We start from the raw sequence: 20,503 nt of genomic DNA, 5'->3' as shown, positions 1-20,503 counted from the left end.
GTTGGCCAGGGGGATTAGGAAGCAGATGGATTAGTCAGGCAGCAAGTTAGGTTAGAGAGAGAAGTTCATGCAGCCCAAAAGCCATAGAGAGACTCCGTTATCTATCCTTGTGTTCTTGTTCTTACGCATCTCAGCAAGCCTATGAGTGCAGCAGAGATCACCATTGTTTCCTGTTCAGAACCTGTAATCTAATTCTTCTCACCAAAACATTCTAGCTAGCTTCAAGCTAGCACACTTTCCTTTCAGCTAAAGAAAGGGGAACCATCACAATACAAACCCATTTCCTACCTGATAATCATATGGGAATTGGAGGAGGACATGATAATAGGGTATTAGCTTCATTTTTTTTCCTCATTTTATTCATAAGATGTAGTTGTTTCATTACCTACCACCATGCTATCCTGGTAGGGCATAGAACCTGCCAGGACAGTTTAACCCTTGCCCTCCTGTTACAGGTGCAGAGAGTTGAGTAGATGAGCAAACAATAAGGGTTTGGCCCCAGCAAAGACTTGGGGGCCAGGGGCTTAGCACCACGTGTCAGGTGTCTTGTGTTGCCCCTCAACGTGCCTGCATGCTCACAGGAGGCACAAAGCTTTGACTTCACTGGCCAGAACAAGGGTGCTGGTGCCTATTGGCCAGTTTTATTTTCCAAATGATGTATTTCATGGTGGGGGTGAGTTAGAAACTGCCTTTCTGCACTGGCCCTCCACTGGCAGCAGCACCTCATTCACAGCTCATTAACTGGGAATCATAACAGCCACCTGTATGTAGTTTGCACTAGCAGCTCAGCAGCAGCAACTCAGTTCTCTCCTTCCTTCTGCCTGGAATAGGTTGTATTTTACCCCGAGATCATCTTTGCAAGTTTTGGAAGCATCTTTGTACGGGAAACTTACTCAGGGACCAAAGCATCGTGAGTACATCTGCTGGAGTTAATGCTAAGGCTCCATAAGCAGAGTTAAAATTTTCCTCTTTTCATGTTCCTATTTTTTCCAAGTTCTGACTGTTTAAACTGTTTAATTCCATGTTCAGCAATGCCCTTGGTGCAACTACTTCCTGTTGACCAAAAATCCAAAGAATCTCTGGGAATTTCCCCAATTTTTAAAATATGAATACTAAAATTTAACATTCATACAGAAATTAATATCATCATTCACAAACCAAGTATTAATTTCCAACACATTTGCTTGCTGGTGTGATGTGACCTAAAGTTTCTTTCAACGTTCATGGTTTTCTTACTAAGAAGAGACTTAAACCTGCCACCTGTCTTTTATTCTGAACCATTGTGGGTTCCATGTAGGCCATGGGTTGCAAAATGCTGTTCTGCAAGCAAATTGTTCTGTTGCAGTGTTGTCTTCTTTTGGTTTAGGGGACTTTTGAGGTTTGGGGTTTTTTTTCCCATGTCTCTTTGTCCACCAGTTTGCTTGATATTCTACAGGCCATATTGTGGGTTTTGAAGGAGATAAATTGGCAAGTGATATGTTTGGGAAGTCTGTATGATTATTTTGGAATGGATAACTTTCAGCAATATCTGTAAATACATACATGTGTCTTATTCTTGCTTTTGGAGACACTTTTAAACAGAGATAGGCTGTGATTAGGAAAGACAAGAACAAGCACATGTTTCAGTCTCAATGACTTCAGATGAGATGTATACTTGTAAACATTGTTCTGAACAGGAATACTTACCTAACCTAGGACAGGGTGGAAAAGATATTTAAGCAGGTAGAGGTGCATAAAGCCCTATGAGGAGGGCCTGAGGGAGCTGGGGTGTTAAGGCTGGAGAAGAGGAGGCTCAGGGGTGACCTCATTGCTGTCTACAACTACCTGAAGGGAGACTGTAGCCAGGTGGGGGTCAATCTCTTCTGCCAGGCAAGCAGCAACAGAACAAGGGGACACAGTCTCAAGTTGTGCCAGGGGAGGTCTAGGCTGGATGTGAGGAGGAAGTTCCTGGCAGAGAGAGTGATTGGCATTGGAATGGGCTGCCCGGGGAGCTGGTGGAGTCACTGTCCTTGGAGGTGTTGAAGAAAAGCCTGGATGAGGCATTTAGTGCTAGTGTGCTAGGTTGGCCTGGATGATGTTGGAGGTCTCTTCCAACCTGTTTGGTTCTATGACTTTATGAAAGGGCCTTGTATTTTTATAAGACTCCATGCTTCAGACTGAGTATTGTGGCTGTTTGAGCTGATTTTCTAGCTCAGACATATGGGAGAGGTGAACATTCCAGGGATAGGCCATATAATGGCAACAATGGATAAGTTAATATAGTTTCATTGGAGCATCAAGAGCTTTATGCCTAGAAGCAGAGCTTGTACTTTGCCCCTTGCTGGCTTCTGCTGCTTGAGCTGCGCCTGTCTGCTATCTGCCCCGGCTGCTGTTTTGGCTGCTGCTGCTTTTGCTGCTTCGCCGCCACTTGACCCCTTTCCCATCTTCCTTAGGGTTATTATATTTTTTTCTTCAGTAGTTTATTTCTCTTTGTACTGTTATACTTACACAAGAAGTACAATTTCATCTTTCCCTGACTTTCAAAAACACATCTGTGTTTTGGTGAGTTTATTCTACTGGGGGAAGGATCCACCTTAACCCTGGACCAGTGTGATTTTTTTGTCCTAAGATAACCAGTGTAGAAATGGTGGCAGCAAGGTGCAACTGGCTGCTTGTAGCTCAGGGAACAGCCAGTGAAATTTCTGCTAGAGGAAGGAGCAGTGTTTGGAAGGGCCAGGCAAGACTCCCAGCCAAGAGCAGGCTGTTTGTCTGAGGCTGATCTAGGTCTACGTTACTCCATGTCACTACTGGGCAGCCTAGTTCATGGTGGGGCTGGAATCAGACTATGATGATTATTGATCCAATAGACTATAGTGGCCCTTTCTGAGCCCATAGACATCTGCCACGTAGAACTGAATTTAAGAGACTCTTAAATATATCTTGTGAATCACGTGAGAGGGTGAAACTGCTTCAAAAGAGGCAATGCCCTTGGCAACATAAATTCTCCTCAGTTCTTGGGTAACTGAGCATCACCTCAGAGCTGCCTCATGTCACAACACCCCAAAGAAAATGTTAGTATTAATATTAGGATTGCTGATTTCCTTAGTCCATTTCATTATCATCCCAGCCTTCAAGCTTCTCTTTTGTACACTCAACCAGTGGAAAACAAATTTAAAAACTGAAACCAACTGGAGACTTCTTTCACAGAAGAAGAAGTTCCTGAAACCAGTAAGCAGTTTCTTTGTGTTCTGTAACTTAGTCTTGCTGTGTACATCAGCAGGGATTTTTTTTCTTCCCCTTTCCCTTTTTTTTTCTCTCAAGCCACCAGTCCTCCCACCCCCGCAAAGTCCTTCTGGATTGCATCTTTGGATATGAAATTTCAGCCTAGAGCTAATTGTTACTGTTGGTGAATTCTAAACTGCTAAAAAATAGGGTTATAAAGGAAATTCTGGCACATTCTTGAGTGCATTTGCTTGCTTCCCTGGTACCAAAATAAACTATATTTTCCTGCATAACTAAGTTCTATTAAGTCATCCACAGCTTTAAAATCCTCATGCATTTCTTTCATGATTTCCCTGTGGAGTTATCCTTGGTTTTTTTGAAAAGGATAGTCTCAAGTCTGAGCCTGCACTTCCAAGTCCTGCTCTTTGTTGCCTAAGGAGTATACAAAGGTTTAGTTTGCATCTTTTCAATGCATTATGGCATTGCAGCCTAAAGCCAATACTTGTTTTTTAACTGGCAACCTGCCTGTACGAATGGAGAAAGCAGATTGCCTCTTTGCTGAACACTTAGACAAGGTACTGATTTAACAACAGTGGACAAGCAGCTGGGAGCTGGGCTGTCAGCCTGTCACACACTGACAAATCTGTTGTTCATATTCAGGCAGGATGTTCCAGTTAGATTGCCATCAGTATCATCCATCTACCACAGGCATGTGAGGCATAGTGGCATCTCCTGCATACCCATAGACAAAATGCTGGTGATACAGCTTTCTGGGGGAATCTCAAGAAAACAGCTAATTTGCTTTGGGTTTTTTGTTTGCTTGTTTGTTTGTTTTTCAGTAGTCTCCTGCAATAAGATCAAGGAAAGCAGCAGATGCACAGTTTGCTTCTCTGGTTGCTCTCACATTTGATATGCTGTCATTATGTGTGCAAATTGTTGGTTGCTCTAATTTCATGTCTCGGGCATGAAAAGCAAACCTGTGAATGGAGCCTTGCTACTTCTGATAAAGCCATGAAAGCTTTTTTCCAAAGCCAGTTCAATAAAATGCAGTCTAAAGCAGAAATAATAAGATAAAAATTGGTGATTAACAAAGATGTACTGCAAATACATTGCTCTGCTCCCAGAATAATTTTGACACGTTTTCATACAGCTGCTGGATTTGTAACACTAATACACTCCAGCATTACTTCATTCACATAGTCAAGCTCAGTGCATGGATGAACTCTTGGTATCTAACTATGTTCATGTTAATTGGTTGGAGTCAATCTATATTGGATTTGCATGTGAGAGTGGGGAGGATGTGTTTATCACAACTGTAAAGCACGTGGGGTAGTTGTTTTATTGCCGACATATACTTGCCTGCCTCTTCTTATTGTTTGTAAAAGCTGCTTTTAAATACTCTGATTATATATTCAACAGATTATAGTTTTATATTGTCTGTCCTTATGTCAGAGTTATCCAATTTGTGGCCCCATGTGCCCTTTATCTTCTCCTGTTTCAGCTCCAGATCTCTAATCTCAAAGAGCACAAAAAGAAATGCTGAATTTAGCTGGGAGGGAGTGGAAATGGTCCATCTGTGTAATTTCATCTGAATTTGTCATCTGATTTTGTTGCAACCTGTTCATCACCTCTTGAGTGATAGAAATAACCTGCAGCTTTCAAAAGGAGGTGATGGAGGAAGGAATCCAGTTAACTTACTACTTATTCTCACAGTGGTATATATCATTTTACATTTTTAGACCAGCAATGGTGTAATTTAAAACAGTAATGGCTCTGAAAAGTGGTAAGCTAGTCAAATTCTTAGTAATAATCCATGTCTTTTTGTGTGTTACTTTAATACTGTAAAAATCATAATGTGACACACATTTATGTAGTGTGTAATTTAATCAGCTACCATCTTCAAGCTCTCTTCCCAGCCTCTTCAGTATAATACCTTTTCTGGTCAAGAAAGCCATTTACCTTCACTGTGTTTTTCACAGCAAGGTTCAAGGCCTTCTGTAAAGCACCAAGTTCATGTAGATTAGTTAAGTGACCAGTCTAAAAAGAAGAATAATCTTGCTGGTTTCTGCTGCCTTTTTTTTGTCTTGTGTTTTTTTTTGTTTGGGTTTGTTTTGTTGTGTTGTTGGGGTTTTTTTGGGGGGGGGAGTGAGTTTTTGTTGCATTTGCTTTGAGTTTTCTCATTGGTGGTTTTTGTCCATCAACACAAAAGCTTATAAAGAGAAAATAGTGCAGTACAGATTGCAGTAAATTTTCACACAATCCAGAGAACTATATAGAAGGTGAATAAAAGCATGCATAAAGAAGGCAGGTGGGTGATAGTCTGTCTATATTTCTTATGCAGTATGCTGCTGATTGTTTGTTTTTAGAAACAGTTAATTTGATGTAATCTTTCCTCCCTCCCTAAAAGGAATTTCAGTTATCATTCCACACATAAAACCAGAAATTTCTATAACTGTTCTTGTTTTCAGTATACAAATTGTATTCCCAAATATGAACATTTCAAACTATTTCAGGTGCAGATGCTTTGAAAGTCATGAAATTGTGTAATTTAAATTTGGCTCATATTGAGATGAGTGAACTACATAGTAAATTGTCCAGGTGATGTGCTACAGCAGTTTTTTCCTCTGTTGGGATCTAGTGCTTGCAAATGGAGTTGGTCATGTGCAAGTTCATCAGACAGTACACATGGGCTGTAGACTGGTCAGTCCACATCTTGAGTTCTGTGTCCAGTTCTGGGCTCCTCAATTCAAGAGAGATATTGAGATACTGCAACATGTCCAGAGAAGGGTGATGAAGCTGGTGAGGGGCCTGGAACACAGCCCTGTGAGGAGAGGCTGTGAGGGAGCAGGGGGTGTGCAGCCTGGAGAAGAGGAGGCTTAGGGGGACCTCATTGCTGTCTACAACTACCTGAAGGGAGATTGTAGCCAGGTGGGGGTCCAGTCTCTTTTGCCAGGCAACCAGCAACAGAACAAGGGGATACAGTCTCAAGTTGTGCTGGGGAAGGTTTAGGCTGGATGTTAGGAGGAAGTTCTTGCCAGAGAGAGTGGCATTGGAATGGGCTGCCCAGGGAGGTGATGGAGTAGCCATCCCTGGAGGTGTTCAAGAAAAGCCTGGATGAGGCACCTAGTGCCATGGTCTAGCTGACTGGCTAGGGCTGGGTGCTAGATTGGCCTGGATGATGTTGGAGGTCTCTTCCAAGCTGGTTGATTCTATGAACATAGAGGGATTTTTGGGTCCTTTTCAAAAATAGAAATAAAACCTGAGGAAATGAAATGCTTTTGTAGTTGAACATTAATAAGAAACATGCTTGGAAGTCTTTTGTACATGGTCCTGTGTCAGGGCTATACATTTACTTTTGTACCCCGAAGTAACAATATCAGTTCTTTATAAAGCCTCCGAGTGTTCTTTGCTCAGAAAGCCCTGTGATTTTTGATTGGCAGAAAGATTACCTAATAAACCTTCACCACAAACTAATTAATCACTGTGAATACAGCACTAAATTGGCAAACATAAAAAAAGCAAATGAGATGGGTGTTGAAGACCATTTTTGGATGACCTTAGTTAAAAGCCAAGTATAGAGTGTTGAAGGCATCAATAGCATTGGACAAATAGTAAACTTTTATACTGCAGCTGCCTGCTTATAGGAAGGATATGAGGGCAAGATATGGCTCATGACTGCACAACCCCTAGCATGGTTTAGTTGTTGGGACCACAGAAAGAGTGGAGCATCACTTCTTTTGGAAGCACTTGGAACATAGGCAGGACTGTGCTCTGGCTTATAGTTTCTCTGTGCTCCTCTTGATATTATTAGTTGCAATTCTTTTTCTCAAAGGAAATGCATCATTGTAACTATTATCTTGATGTAGAAGTTTCATTGCATCCATATGCCAAGTTTTCACTTTACTGCAAGAGGGTGGCATTGTGGCAATGCAGCAAGTGGGTTTCCTCTGGTCACGGCAGCTGCTGCGAGCTGGGAGAACTACTCTTCCCTATGCACAAGTTTCACAAAGATAAAGTCATCACAAAGTGATATCCTTGACGAGTTTATCTAAGTCTGAGGCTTAGGTCAATATAATATCTTAGTGCTCCACTCCATTTTTTTCTTTGGTGATGATTGAATACTGCTCCAGTCTCATTTATGGCTCAGGTACAGGGTATACCAGCATCACCACCAGAAATACACTTGTCAATCTTTTAAGCTTTGAAATTAAAGACAGGGGAAACCTCTGATGGCTTTTATCCTACTCTGATTGTTTCCTCTGTGCATGGAGGCTAATATCAGGGATTTTATTTGGGCAGTCCCTGGCAAGCTTAAGATACACAATCTCTCAAGAATACGTCACCTTTGATAGAACAACTACCTCTGCTGCTTATCCGTTTGCCTGTGCAGAGCTGGGGAGGGGGTGGCATGAGGCCAGAAGGTATCACAATTCTGTCAGTGGGCATGGGACTATGGAAAGGTGCTGTGAATCCCCTCTGCCCTTAGAAGTGTGTAAAAACATAGTAAATAAAAGACTAAATTCAAAAGTAACTTTAAAATGCTGCAACGGTGAACTAAAATAGTGGGAAGGGTACTGGAGGGGGGGGTTGGCAGATGAGGAAAGCAAGAGTCATGTTTCCATCTGTAATTATAGCCTGTTAAAAGCTGTTTCTGTATCCTGTGAGCTATGTTCTGCCATGTACCCTGGCTTAACACCAGTGCTGTGTTTCATTAACTTGCTGGTTTGCCTGTTAATGGTAAGAGAGAGCGAATAAGATTTCCTGCTGTCTACATCCCATTTCAGTGCCTGACTTTTTCTTCCTAATCTTCAGCAATTCCCATGAAAATTGATGGAGATTGTTTCAATTCACCACACATCTGAAAGCAGGCAGATGCAGCAACTAACTTAAATCCAACTGGTACCTCTGCATTTCCCACTCATTCATCTAACTGGAATTCCACTCAAAACAATTCCAGATTCATGGACTTTTGTTATTGTCTTTCCTTTCTAAGGCTTAGGTTCGTGATTTGACAGACTTGTGAAACTTTTGTTCTGTAGTTTAAGCTAGAGTCCTAGGTTGGAGATGGAGGAATAGATAATCATGAACTCTCTTCTTAGGACCACAGAGATGCTCAGAGGGCTGGAGCACCTCTGCTATGAGGACAGACTAGGAGAGTTGGGGCTGTTCAGTCTGGAGAAGAGAAGGATTTGAGGAGGCCTTATAGTGGCCTTCCAGTATCTGAAGGGGGCCTACAGGAAGGCTGTGGAGGGACTATTGACAAGATCTTGTAATGACAGGACAAGGGGAAATGGGTTTAAACTGGCAGAGGGGAGATTCAAACTAAATGTTAGGAGGAAGTTCTTTCCAGTGAGGGTGGTGAGACACTGGTACAGGTTGCCCAGGGAGGTTGTGGCTGCTGCCTCCCTGGAAGTGTTCAAGGCCAGGTGGGAGGTGTCCCTGCCTATGGTGGGGGGTTGGAGCTGGATGATCCTTGAGGTTCCTTCCAATCTAAACCATTCTATGATTCTTTCATTTCATGACACCTGAACATACAAAGCTCCCTACAGTCTGTGTGGCTGGCCCTGTGTGATGTTCCATGTCTGTAGATGAAGAATTAAGCAAAGCTTCAGTGATGCAAATATCTTGCTCAACTTGGTATGACTGCAAACAAGCCCAAAATGGATGCTGTCCAGTGGGTAGTTTCAAGGCTGAAGCCTGAGCTGAGGTTCTCATCACTGCATTGTCATCTTTTGTCATCTCCCAGTTATCTGTGTTGCTTTTATGGGGGCAAAGGCATAATTTGTGCTACCTCAGGAGCATGGTGGTCTGCTGCTTGGCCAGGGTAGGCACAAGCTGTCTACTCGACTCCAAAACTGCCTGCTAAGCTCCAAACACAGGCATCACCCTTCACAACCAGCAGCAGCAGCAACCACTACTTCCAGAGATCTTAACCAGTTGGCCACTGTTCTCCAACCCACTTATTTGCCTTTTGCAGCCCCACTACTCCCTGGCAGTCTCTTCCCCTCCCTGCTCCCATCCTGGCTGCTCCCAGGCAGCAGGGAGAGAGGAATTATTTATTGTGTGCCTGTTGAAAATGAAAGGCTTTTACATTTTAATGAGCACTAAATAGGAGCGAGGAAATATTGTTCATTAGCTGTAATCTGTGGAATTGCTTGAGTGAACTTCCTTTGGAGGCTGCTTTAAACGGTTCACTCAAGTAAAGCAGTTTGTATGGTAATTAAGGGAGCATTTTTCTGTCAACATCTGTGCTGCTATTTATAACACTGAAGGTATCTTATTACTCCACCAGAGAAACATTAAAGAGGGTGGGCAGAGGGGAGGTTATATTTTTTATATATATTACTGGGTTGTTTCTTCAAAATGTTGCTCTTTTTTTCCTCATTTTCTTTTTGCTTTCTTATTCTCTTCTCCCTCTTCCTACCACCCTCCAACTTGCAAAGCAAAAAAAAAAATCCTGTCCACTCTTTCCTAATAGTAAGGATTATCACTCTGACATCTTTTCATTAATTGTATCCTTTGCTTAGCAGCCAGGCAGGGAGATTCAAGCTGCCTGGCAAGTCAAGGGTCCAGTGTCTTTGGAAACCATTCCTTGTCCCTCTTCTCTCCGCAGTACAACAGATGCTTTTTGGCTGGGTTGGTGCATTGTCCCCAAAGGAGCTACACAGCATCAACTCTGTCCTCTGTGCATCCCTCTGGTAGCATAACTGCACTAAAGCCAGCCTGGGCTCCTGGTGATCTGCAGTGAGGAGAATAAGGGGGCAGGGTGTAATGGGGAGGAATAACCTTTAGCATATTCAGTGTCATTACTTTATTTGCAATTCGAAGTTGGTGTTTTGACTTTACTGCTCAGAGGAAAAGAATTTGGGTGTAATTAATGGGCCTGGTTTTTACGTGCCAAGAATAGAAGGATTTGTATTTGCTTGCTTTCATTTGAAGACACCCATCACTTTAAGCATGACCAGCTACTCTACACTACACCAGGTATATTTTCACCCTGACTTTTTCCTTCTTTGTTTTATGCTGTTCTCATAACAATTATGTTCACATACAAAATGCAGAACATGGGAAATTATGTTCTTCAAAAGCTGGAACTGCTAAAGCAGAAATCCTCATCGCCTGATGCCGTTCCACGATGCCTCCCAGGCTGCTTGGCTCTACAGTCATAGGAGCAACCAACTAGGCTGGAAGAGACCTCCAAGAGAAGGTTTACAAAGCTCTGCAAGCCATTTCCCATTGTGAATATGTGCAGTTCCCACTTTTCCAAATCTAAGTGTCTTCCTCCTTTCCTTCCTTGTGTTATTACTGAATGGTAGGAGCTGGAAGGGACTTCTGAAAGTAATGTATTGCAACTTCTCTGCTAGAGTAGTATCACCTGGACTATGATCACCTGAAGTTATGAATGTTTCATTTATGCTTCTGTTGGCTTACTTATCTTCTAGAAGCTCTGATATCATTTACTCCCTAAACTATATAGGCTGGATGTTAGGAGGAAGTTCTTCACAGAGAGAGTGATTTACCATTGGAAAGGGCTGCCAAGGGAGGTGGTGGAGTCATCATCCATGGGGGTGTTGAAGAAAAGACTGGATGAGGCACTTGGTGCCATGGTCTAGTTGACTGGTTAGGGCTGGGTGCTAGGTTGGAGTGGATGATCTTGGATGTCTCTTCCAACCTGGTTGATTCTATGATTCTGTATGCAAACCTGGGATGTTTATATGGGGCTTTCCTTGCTTTGCACACACACAAGAAGGCTTCAGAGAAGAGGAGGAAATAGTTCTTTTGTGCTGGGAAGATTTTATCTTTTGTGCTAAAAGGAACTTCAAATGTACATGGAAAAGCACATGGGGAAAAGTCAGAAGTAGAGTTAAAGCTTGCTGGAGTGCTTCAAATGCATTGCTGTATAGAAATTAAATATGCTGTGCCAAAGCAAATAACTTTTATAGATTTTTCTCTACTCGTAATGAAGGAAAAACATAAACGACTATCATAAAAAGTAAACATTAGAGATAGAAAATCCCTTTCACAGCATTCAGTCCATCTTTCTGCCAATAACATGTTGTTCCCTCTAGTATATTCTTCTAGTGATTCCTCCAGCCTAGTGTTAAACATTTCAAGTGATGGGCCTTTCTGTTCCCCTGAGAAATGGGCAGAAAGCTCAGTGCATTTCAATGTCAGGAAGTTTTTCTTGGCAGCTTTAATTTTCTCTATCTGTATTTCTTCCTATTGGTCTTCAGATATCCCTAAAATTACTTAAGTTCCTTCAGATTTCCTTATCCATGCTAGTTTGGAGGTATCTGTATCATGATTCTCTATCACAGAAGTTTGTCATAGAAGACTTCTATCATAGAAGTCTCCTTCTCTGGAGACTTTCAAGGCCTGTCTGGATGTGTTCCTCTGTGATCTGTGTTAGTGTTGTCCTGCTCTGGCTGAGGGGTTGGACTTGATGATCTCCTTGGGTCCCTTCCAACTCTTAACATCCTGTGATCACCATTTCATAACTCTGAAGCAAAAATTCCACCTACATATTTCTTTCTCATTTTTGGCTTGCACTTTAAATTATAGGTCAAGTTTCCTTAAGGTTTGCATCCTATTTACAGAAAGAGAGCTGTGTCACCAGGCTCAATATAACTGTTCTTTTATTTTAATGGATAACCAAATCACTAGACACTGACATCTGCTATTTTTGGTAAGGGGCCAGCACTGGTTTCAGAAACAGGAATATGCTTCCAAAGAGAAAAATTACAAATAGTTAGAGAAAAAAACAATGGAGAGCAAAACTGTCCAACAAGTGAGAGGCTTAGAAAACAAAGAGGAAAGTTTATTCTGAAGGAAAGAGATGAGTGAAGACCTCTGATACAGAAATGAGCAGATTACCTGAAGATCAAGAGTGTTTTACAGTCAAGGAGAAACAGAAATTTCTCTGAATCAGCAGCACAAATACATGGACCCATTCTGAAAGCCTTACCATACCTAGAGTGCACTCACCCACAGAGGAGATCAGAGAGACTACCAGCACTCCTGCTCCTCTGCTAATGGATGTTCCAGGTGCACATCCACTTACAAATTGGGATCATAACAAAGAGCTGAGGGCCATTTCATGGAGCTGAGAAATTTGCTTGAGAGTTGGAGCCTTTCCATGAAACCACTGGCAGGAAAGGTAGAGGCTTTCTGCCATGGTCCTTGTGAATATAGACCTGCACCTCCCAGGCATGATGAAAGGGGAAATGTAGTCCAGATTGTGCCATATCAGAGTGCTTGGAAAATTAAAACTCTGTCTGGATTTCAGTATGTCTAATTAACTGTGTGATGAATGCCAGAAAATGGATCCTGCAAGTTTTGTCTATCTAGTTTCCATTAACATTTGGAGTCTAGGTGAAACACATATTTTACAGGCTATTAATTACACTAGGAAAATCATCTCTCCCAGAGCATCCAAAACCCCAACAGACACAGTGATTTTCCAAGTAGCCATTTGCTGTATAGGTCTGACACAAAATATTTCAGGGCCCAGTCTGCTGAGTACTGAAGACCGATCAGGCTCCTCCTCATCTGTTGGAGGATTCCAGCACTAGAAGAGGATGCAGGACAGGCATCTATCACATAGTGTGAGTGTAGTAGCAAAGCACCACAGCTCATGCCTTTGCTGAATTGGAAGAAAAAAAGTATTAGTTCCTAATCAGGAAGTCAATTCATTGCCAGGAGGCTGCATAAGACCTTCTGGATATCACTGGGGTTTACATTTCTCCTGCACCTCTTGTGATGACCTGGGTTTGAGTAAAGCACAACTTCCTAAAGTAACTCACCCAATCTTCATTTGTGTCATTGTCCTTTATATTTAAACCTTTCAGATACTTTTCAGACAAACACCCACAAGTAGACTAGGCCACTCCAGAAGAAATGGAAAGACCTCCACTTGGTGACAATTCACTGTGATGCTGGAGCTGTGTAATCTGCCAGTAAAGGGCTAAAAAAAGAAACCTGCAGTAATTAACTCATATCTACTTACTAATAACTCATATCTTTTACATATATGCTTTGTTTCTTTTTAAATAATCAATCAATTTAATCAAGTTCTTTAATGTGTCTAATTTAAGAGGCCTCTCAGTAAAATAAAATACCATGTTTACAGAAGTCAGGAGAGAAGGAACAAAAACCTGTACAAGAGTTGTTCATTTTCTCTTCAATTGTATTTTTAGTTGTCAAAACAAGAAATGCCAAATGAAGAAAAAACTTTTATACCTATGAAATACTCTTATCTTATGCTCCTATTAAGGCAAACAAACTGCCTTTCAATAATCTCTCCCTTCCTTAGTTGTAATCATATTGGTTTTCCCAGCAATTCCATGTGTAGCATTATGTGGCATCATGTAAAAGGCAGCTCCACAGACAGCTCTGGCTGAGCATTGCCAGTGGATCTCCTTCCAGCAAGAAGCTCACACTTGTTCTTATCTTTGGGACTGTGTAAAGTCTGTTGGAGCTCAATGGAATTGAAGCTCATGGAGAAACTTTAATGCTTTGCTGAGTGGGAGCACATTTTAGTATATGCTCAAGTTTTTTTCTGAAGAGGCTTATCCGTGCTTAAGACTTCTTGAAAGGCCCTTCCGAGATAAAAATACCTGAAGTTCTTTCTCGTGAGGATCTATAGCATTCTGCTTAAGGTAATCAAGGCTCACTGCATCTCATATTTTTAAATCCTTTTTATGAAAGAATAAAATAGCATTATATTAAATGAAATAAGCATAGGTTAAGAGGGAAAGATAAAAACGGAGGAGGAAAAGAGTAGAGCAGAAGTGTGTGGGCATCTCTTATTAAGTTTCATTTATAGCCTTTCTGAGGCTATACTATATTTACCTATAAGCTCTTTAGGACAAGCTTTCATCATTCTGCATATATATGAGAGGCCTAATGTGGTTCAGAGTGCATTATAATATTTAAAAGCAGATCATTTTCTATGGGGGTTACAGAGTTTATTTGCTTTAATAACATTTTGGCATTTATTGAATATCTGAAAAATACAACAGACACAGGCAAGCAATTAATCATAATATTTTCCAAGGATCAAAAGCATTCTTCTGATGTTTTTGGAAGTTCCTTCTGAGGCTTCCCATTGTAATATAACATTAACACATGACAGGACATGTTTTGGAGGTCCACTAATACAATGCTGTAGATGTGCAGCCTCATGCATTTAGCCACCAGAGCTGTGTATTAATGGACCATTAAAACATGCCCAGGAGTGTCATGATGCTATTACAGTATGGCTCTGCAAATTTTAATTCAACTTCCATGTAAAACAATTCCTTGGAAATATACAGTTTTATCTATACTGTGAAATGCCTCCTGTTCAGAAAAGAAAGCTCTTTTGTGACATAAGAATTAGAAGACAGTGGGAGGTGGATGCAAATATTTTTTTTTTTTGGTGATGTAATTTTAATATGTTCTCTTTTGATTTTATATTGGTTTATAAATAGCATAGTCCTAAGGCCTGATTCTCATTTTTGCTGACCTACCTTTCCACTGCTCGGAAAGGTAAAGGAGCCTTAAAGTGCCATAAATGTAAATCTCCCCCCCAGACTACTTAACTCGGTTGCTAATTTCAGTAGACATTTCTAGGTTTCTAGGTGAGTAAGACTTTTAAGCAGCTTTGGACTTCTGTTAAAGAAGCAAAACTAGAAACCCAAGCAGTTTGCCAAGTAAGTTTTTCAGTGAAAAGCTAAGTCTAGTGAGAGGAAAACTGGGTCTTTCACAGGTGGTCATACTCTCCATACATTCAGTAAAATGTAATTGACCCCATCAGTTTCACAGCTAAATCTGGATTTAATTAACTCAGTATTACTCAGTACTGTTATTTTATTGCTGTTCTGTACCAATAATACAGAAAATACTATTTTTATTATGCCAGTACAGCAAACAATCATCCATGAGTTCATACTGAACTCTGTGTGAACACACACTGCAAGCTGTGGAACAAACTTTATCCTCCCATGCCTGTCACCGTCTTGTTTAGAAGTCCAGAGCAGCATAAAAAGCTTGGAAATACTTAAGCCTGACCAGAGAAGATTTTTGTTTGTTTCTTTTTAAATGGAAGTGTTTTGAAAGAAGAAAATTTGTCATCTGATCAAAAATACTGCCTCAAGTCAATTTAAGTTACATGCAGGGTATTGCCTCTATTTATTGCTGCATACCACAGATGTAGCTATAGCCAGCAGTCATTTGGAAATGAAGCAGTGCAGCTCATTGTTCCAAAAAGACTGTCATTTGTTAGAAAAGCCTTCCCCCCCTTTTTTTTTTCATTTTTCCTTCTTAAAACTATTTAAGGAAATTCTTCAACCCTTTCTGAATTAGTTTTCCAACCAAAAAATTTGCACTGGAGCTCTAGATTCCAGCTAGCATTGCTTAGGGCTGTGTATTAATCATCATTATCATAATAATAGCATTACACTGTTATTACATATTACTCCTCCTCTGGAGTGCCTGAGTACAGTGAGCTGTAATTTGTAAATACCAGCACTGCTTCAGCTGCATTTTTTCTTCACGGTGCTGTAGGAGGAACACCAGAATAATGCCAGGTTTAGCTGCAACATCACCACCTCAGAGCATCAACTCCTCAGCTGTAAATCCTCACTGATGGGTAGAAGGTCCGGAAAGATACGTGGCTGAATGACTGGTGGGACATGGTGTGGTTTTGGTACTCTTCCTGCTGTGTCTGTGAGAGAGCTGTGATGCCTGTCAGCTTAGAATCTGACTGAGGGAAATAATTTGCTGGTCTAGAGCATTATAACAACTGATTCAATTTGAGAGCTTTTTCCTTCCCCACATGGATTTGAACTGGAGCAGGGGACGTGGCAGGGGCAGGGAGTGCAGTTAAGCTTTTGTGAAAGGGATGAGGGGGCACTTGTTTGGGGTAGTAGAGGGATTTGCCGGGATTCAGTACTAAGTTCCTATGTCTGCAAATGCAAAGGAGAGAAGCTATTATTAATAACCCTACTTGTAAACACAGCCTGCATATTCAAAACCCACGGATGATGATTTAGGTCTTATCAAGGCTGATAGTGTCTGTGCTGTCTAGTAGTGTTGATCAGTAGGTATGGCAGTGTTGTTGACTTGCCTTCCAGGATAGCTTCATAGCCTTCTTTGTAATTAGATTTTCCAGTTGTAAAGAAATACCTCCAAATTACACATGTGCTGAAATGGACCATGGCACAGATTTTCTTTGAGGTTGAAATTATATATGTGTGTAATCTCCAAATGACTTAAAGTAATTTAATCCAATTAGAGGAAAATACATAGTTTAGACCAAGATCTAGAGACAGGGTTAGTTAGGCACTGCAGTGTTTAACTTATAAGCCTGTGACTGACAGAAGTTAATCTAATTCATTGTTAATCATTTCATCCTCCTCTATAGTTTAAGTAAAAGATTATGTGCTCCAGAACTGTCATCCAAAAAGTGAGAGCATGGAGTGGGAAATCCTGTAGATGTAATTAGTAAGCAAAAAGCACACATTTTGCTTCCAGGTTTTCCAAGGGTGTGATGGAATAAGGACTGGGATGTAATGCTGGGCCTGATTATGTGAGGAGAAGAGTGAGAGTTAAAAATCAGAAGCAGGGAAGAGCAAGAGAGGAAAAAGGACAGTCTTTAGGGGAAAAGCCTGACCAGTCAAGCTCAGGGCAAATATACAGATGTACAGCTACACTAATGCATGCTTTCCTCCTCTGCCCACAAAGCTCTGGATCTGAAGGGGGCCTACAAAAAAACTAGAAAGGGACTTTTTAGGATAGCAGATAGTAACAGGACTGGGGGGAATGGAGCAAAGCTGGAGATGGGTAGGTTCAGACTAGACTTGAGGAGGAAGTTTTTCAGCACAAGAGTGGTGAGAGCCTGGAATGGGTTGCTTAGGGAGGTGATTGAGGCTCCATCCCTGGAGACGTTTAAGGCCAGGCTGGATGAGGCTGTGGGCAGCCTGATCTAGGGTAGGGTGTCCCTGCCCATGGCAGGGAGGTTGGAAGTATATAATCCTTATGGTCCCTTCCAACCCTGACTGATTCTATATACTATATATTTATTAGATATTGGATTGTGTATTTCTTATACTATTTTAGATTTTATTATTATTTTAGTACCATGCATTACTTAAGAGTGGGCCATTACTATTTATAGTCAGGACTCCCAGATCTTAAGATTTATAGCTTATACAATCCTAATTCAGTCCTAACATCCTGAAAAGCAGATGCAACATGATTTTACTATAACTATACATCAAAAGCAGCATAATAAGACTTATTTCAGGCACTATGGAGTCTAGATGATCATACTTATTAGCTGAGGAGCTGCCTTTTCCCCACCCAGGCCACGATGTGATGGAGCAATGTAACCAGAGGGATGTTGCATCTGAAGTGGTCTGTCCGATAGGGAAGGTGGCCAAAGGATGAGTAACTTTAGGACCTAAGGAGACTACTGTTCCCTTTCTGAAAGGCAGCACATGTGTTTTCTCTTAAGATATTGGGATTTAGATATAAAATAAAGGAGAAGAATGTTGTGCATGCATTTTGGTAGGCCTAAATAGGCCAAAACTGGGTTTATCTGTGTCCTGGCTTGTCCAGGCATGTTTTTCTGCTCCCCCCACCCTTCTGCTATGGGGAGAAGCAACCGTGGGAAAGAGGACAAAGAACCTGAACTACCGAGTCTAAGGACTCTGGCCTGCCCAGACCTGTTTCCCTGCTCCCCCTCCTTCTGTGCTGGGGGAAGCAACTGCAGGAAAGGAAAACAAAAGCCCTGGCTTCACCTAATATGGTCAAGCTTGGCAAAGTGCCATTCTGATCAGCTAATCTATGTCCAAAGGCCCGTTAGTCTCAGGCTGTACTCATCAGAAGGGATGAGCAGGTAACAAGGTGCTGCCTGCTGCTCCCTCATTGCATCCTGAACTACCTGGAAACTCCACTGCCTCGAGTTTACCAGGAGCAGGCTCTAAATGCCTGCATGCCATTGGCCTGCACAGCCAGCATGGCATTGTCCAAGACTGGACAATATTAGGTGAACCCAGGCCTTGCTCACCCTTATTTGGGCAAGACACCAACAAGTACTTAGACACCTGTGGGTACCTGTTTATCACACTGGGAGGAGACATAATGGCCCAAGCCTTTGTTTTTTCTCCCTCCCTTGCTTCCCCCATCAGCAGAAGGGTGGGGCAAGCCAGGACATCTAATAGGCCTATTAGATTTCCAGGACACTTTGATGCAGAGTTTGAAAAGATATTATTTCACACTGCTCCAAATAGCATCCTACTGAGAAATCCTTTTTTATATGGCTATGAAGAAACCATTGGTTTACTCATGTGATGGTTTGGGAGATACCCTGCCCCTCCACACTTAAGAAAATCACCCAGACTAGACTCAAATGGCTGGAGGTTCAAGAATGAAGCTATATTTACAGCTTAGCATAACATACAGGCATATATATACACAGTTATATACAAATTAAAAGTAACATAGAAACTCATTACCGCTCCCAGAAACTATCAGAGTCCCCATGAGGGCTCCTGCCCCAAACCCTCTTTCCCTCCCTTCAGAAATAACCAGATGAACCCACGTATATCTCACATGGATATCTGGAGATCTGAGGTGAGATGTCAAAAAAAGATGACAAGGCAGTTAGAGGAAAATGGGGTTAGTTGGATTAGAGAGTTAAAAGCAGAGTCGGCCACAGAGACCAGACTGCCAGAAAGAAGGCACAGCCTGAAGTGGGAGCTGAGCAGTGTGTGTGAAGTACCCATCTTATCTATATTTTGACTAGTTGTATTTCTCAGCAGAAGAATGAGTGATATAAGGCACATGTTGTTTTTCTTCTTTCTTCTCACAGCTAAGGATTTACTTCTTCTCAGTAAAAATTATCCTCAAACCAGCACAGCTCATTTGCTGAAGAGACATGCTATCATGTTCTAAATAGTATGACAATAATAGAAGTGATCTCTCTTAAATAATGGGTCTCTAGAAGAGATGTGTGGGAGGAAGTGTAAAACCAGATGGGAAAATATTCAATAAATACTTTGACTGTAACACTGTTTTTACTGGAATAGCATTAAAAACCTGAGTGGTGTTCCTGGGAAATTCCTTCAATGGCACAGCTTTAATCTACATTAAATGATCTCGTGATGGACACCGCCACTTAAGCAGCAAGTAGTAACAGAAACTAGATGGGATGTGAGAAGAGAAAATCAGAGTATCAATGCACAAATGCTGACTACCATCTGGCACAGATGTCATTTACTGCTGTTCCTGAATCAGGAACCAGTTAAATTTAGCAGACTGTCTATCCTTGTGCAATGCTAGGCAATACAATAACTATTCTTTAAAATTGCAACTGTACAGTTCGTTATTTTGTGAACAGAAATTCTTCATTAGTGTTGTTGGTTTGTTTTTTTTTTAGCTAGCACAGGCTTTAGGTTAAGGGTGCTGTTCTAAATACACAACTTACAGAATTTCAATATAGAACCCAAAAGCAGGGTTCTACACTTTGGCCACATCAACCCAAGCAGCACTACAGGCTGGGGACAGAGTGGCAGGAGAGCAGCCAGGAAGAAAAGGGACCTGGGGGTAAAGGTAGATAGTAGCTGAACATGAGCCACCAGTGTGCCTAGGTAGTCACAAGAGGCAATGGCATTCTGGCCTGGATCAGGAACAGTGTGGCCAGTAGGACAAGGGAGGTTGTGCTTCCCCTGTACTCAACACTGGTCAGGCCACACTTTGAGTCCTGTGTCCAGTCCTGGGCTCCTCAATTCAAGACAGACGTTGAGGAGGGTGCCAAAGCTGGTGAGGGTCCTGGAGCATAAAGCCCTGTGAGGAGAGGCTGAGGGAGCTGGGGGTGTGCAGCCTGGAGAAGAGGAGTCTCAGGGGTGACCTCATTGCTGTTTACATCTACTTGAAGAGAGATTGTAGCCAGGTGGGGGTCAATCTCTTCTGCCAGGCAAGCAGCAACAGAACAAAGGGACACAGTCTCAAGTTATGCTGGGGGATGTCTAGGCTGGATATAAGGAGGAAGTTCTCCTCAGAGTGATTTGCATTGGAATGGGCTGCCCACCATCTCTGTAGGTGTTCAAGAAAAGCCTGGCTGAGGCACTTAGTGCCATGGTCTAGTTGATTGGCTAGGGCTGGGTTAGGCTGGATGATGTTGGAGGTCTCTTCCAGCCTGGTTGATTCTATGATTCATTTAATGATGGTAATCTTTCAGCTCTAGCATGTGTATGTTTGAAGGGCACTTGTTGAAAGTAAGCTATCAGGATTGCTAGCTGAAGGGGAAACTACTGGA

The 20,503-nt window shown here is 41.8% G+C and overlaps 1 long non-coding RNA gene across 4 annotated transcripts in view; it reads left to right on the top strand.

Annotated features, from left to right (window-relative positions):
- The first annotated feature begins 731 nt into the window (after positions 1-731).
- The window catches only part of LOC135186629 (uncharacterized), a 120,774-nt gene continuing 101,002 nt past the window's right edge, over positions 732-20,503 (top strand). For all 4 annotated transcript variants that reach the window (XR_010307068.1, XR_010307069.1, XR_010307067.1 and 1 more), the window contains exon 1: positions 732-910. This is a non-coding gene — a long non-coding RNA (uncharacterized LOC135186629). The remainder of the gene's footprint in view (positions 911-20,503) is intronic.

This window comes from Pogoniulus pusillus, chromosome 25 (genome assembly GCF_015220805.1).
Source record: "Pogoniulus pusillus isolate bPogPus1 chromosome 25, bPogPus1.pri, whole genome shotgun sequence".
Taxonomy (NCBI): Eukaryota; Metazoa; Chordata; class Aves; order Piciformes; family Lybiidae; genus Pogoniulus; species Pogoniulus pusillus.
Note: the sequence above shows the minus strand (reverse complement) of the source record. Positions and strands in the feature narration are given on the sequence as shown.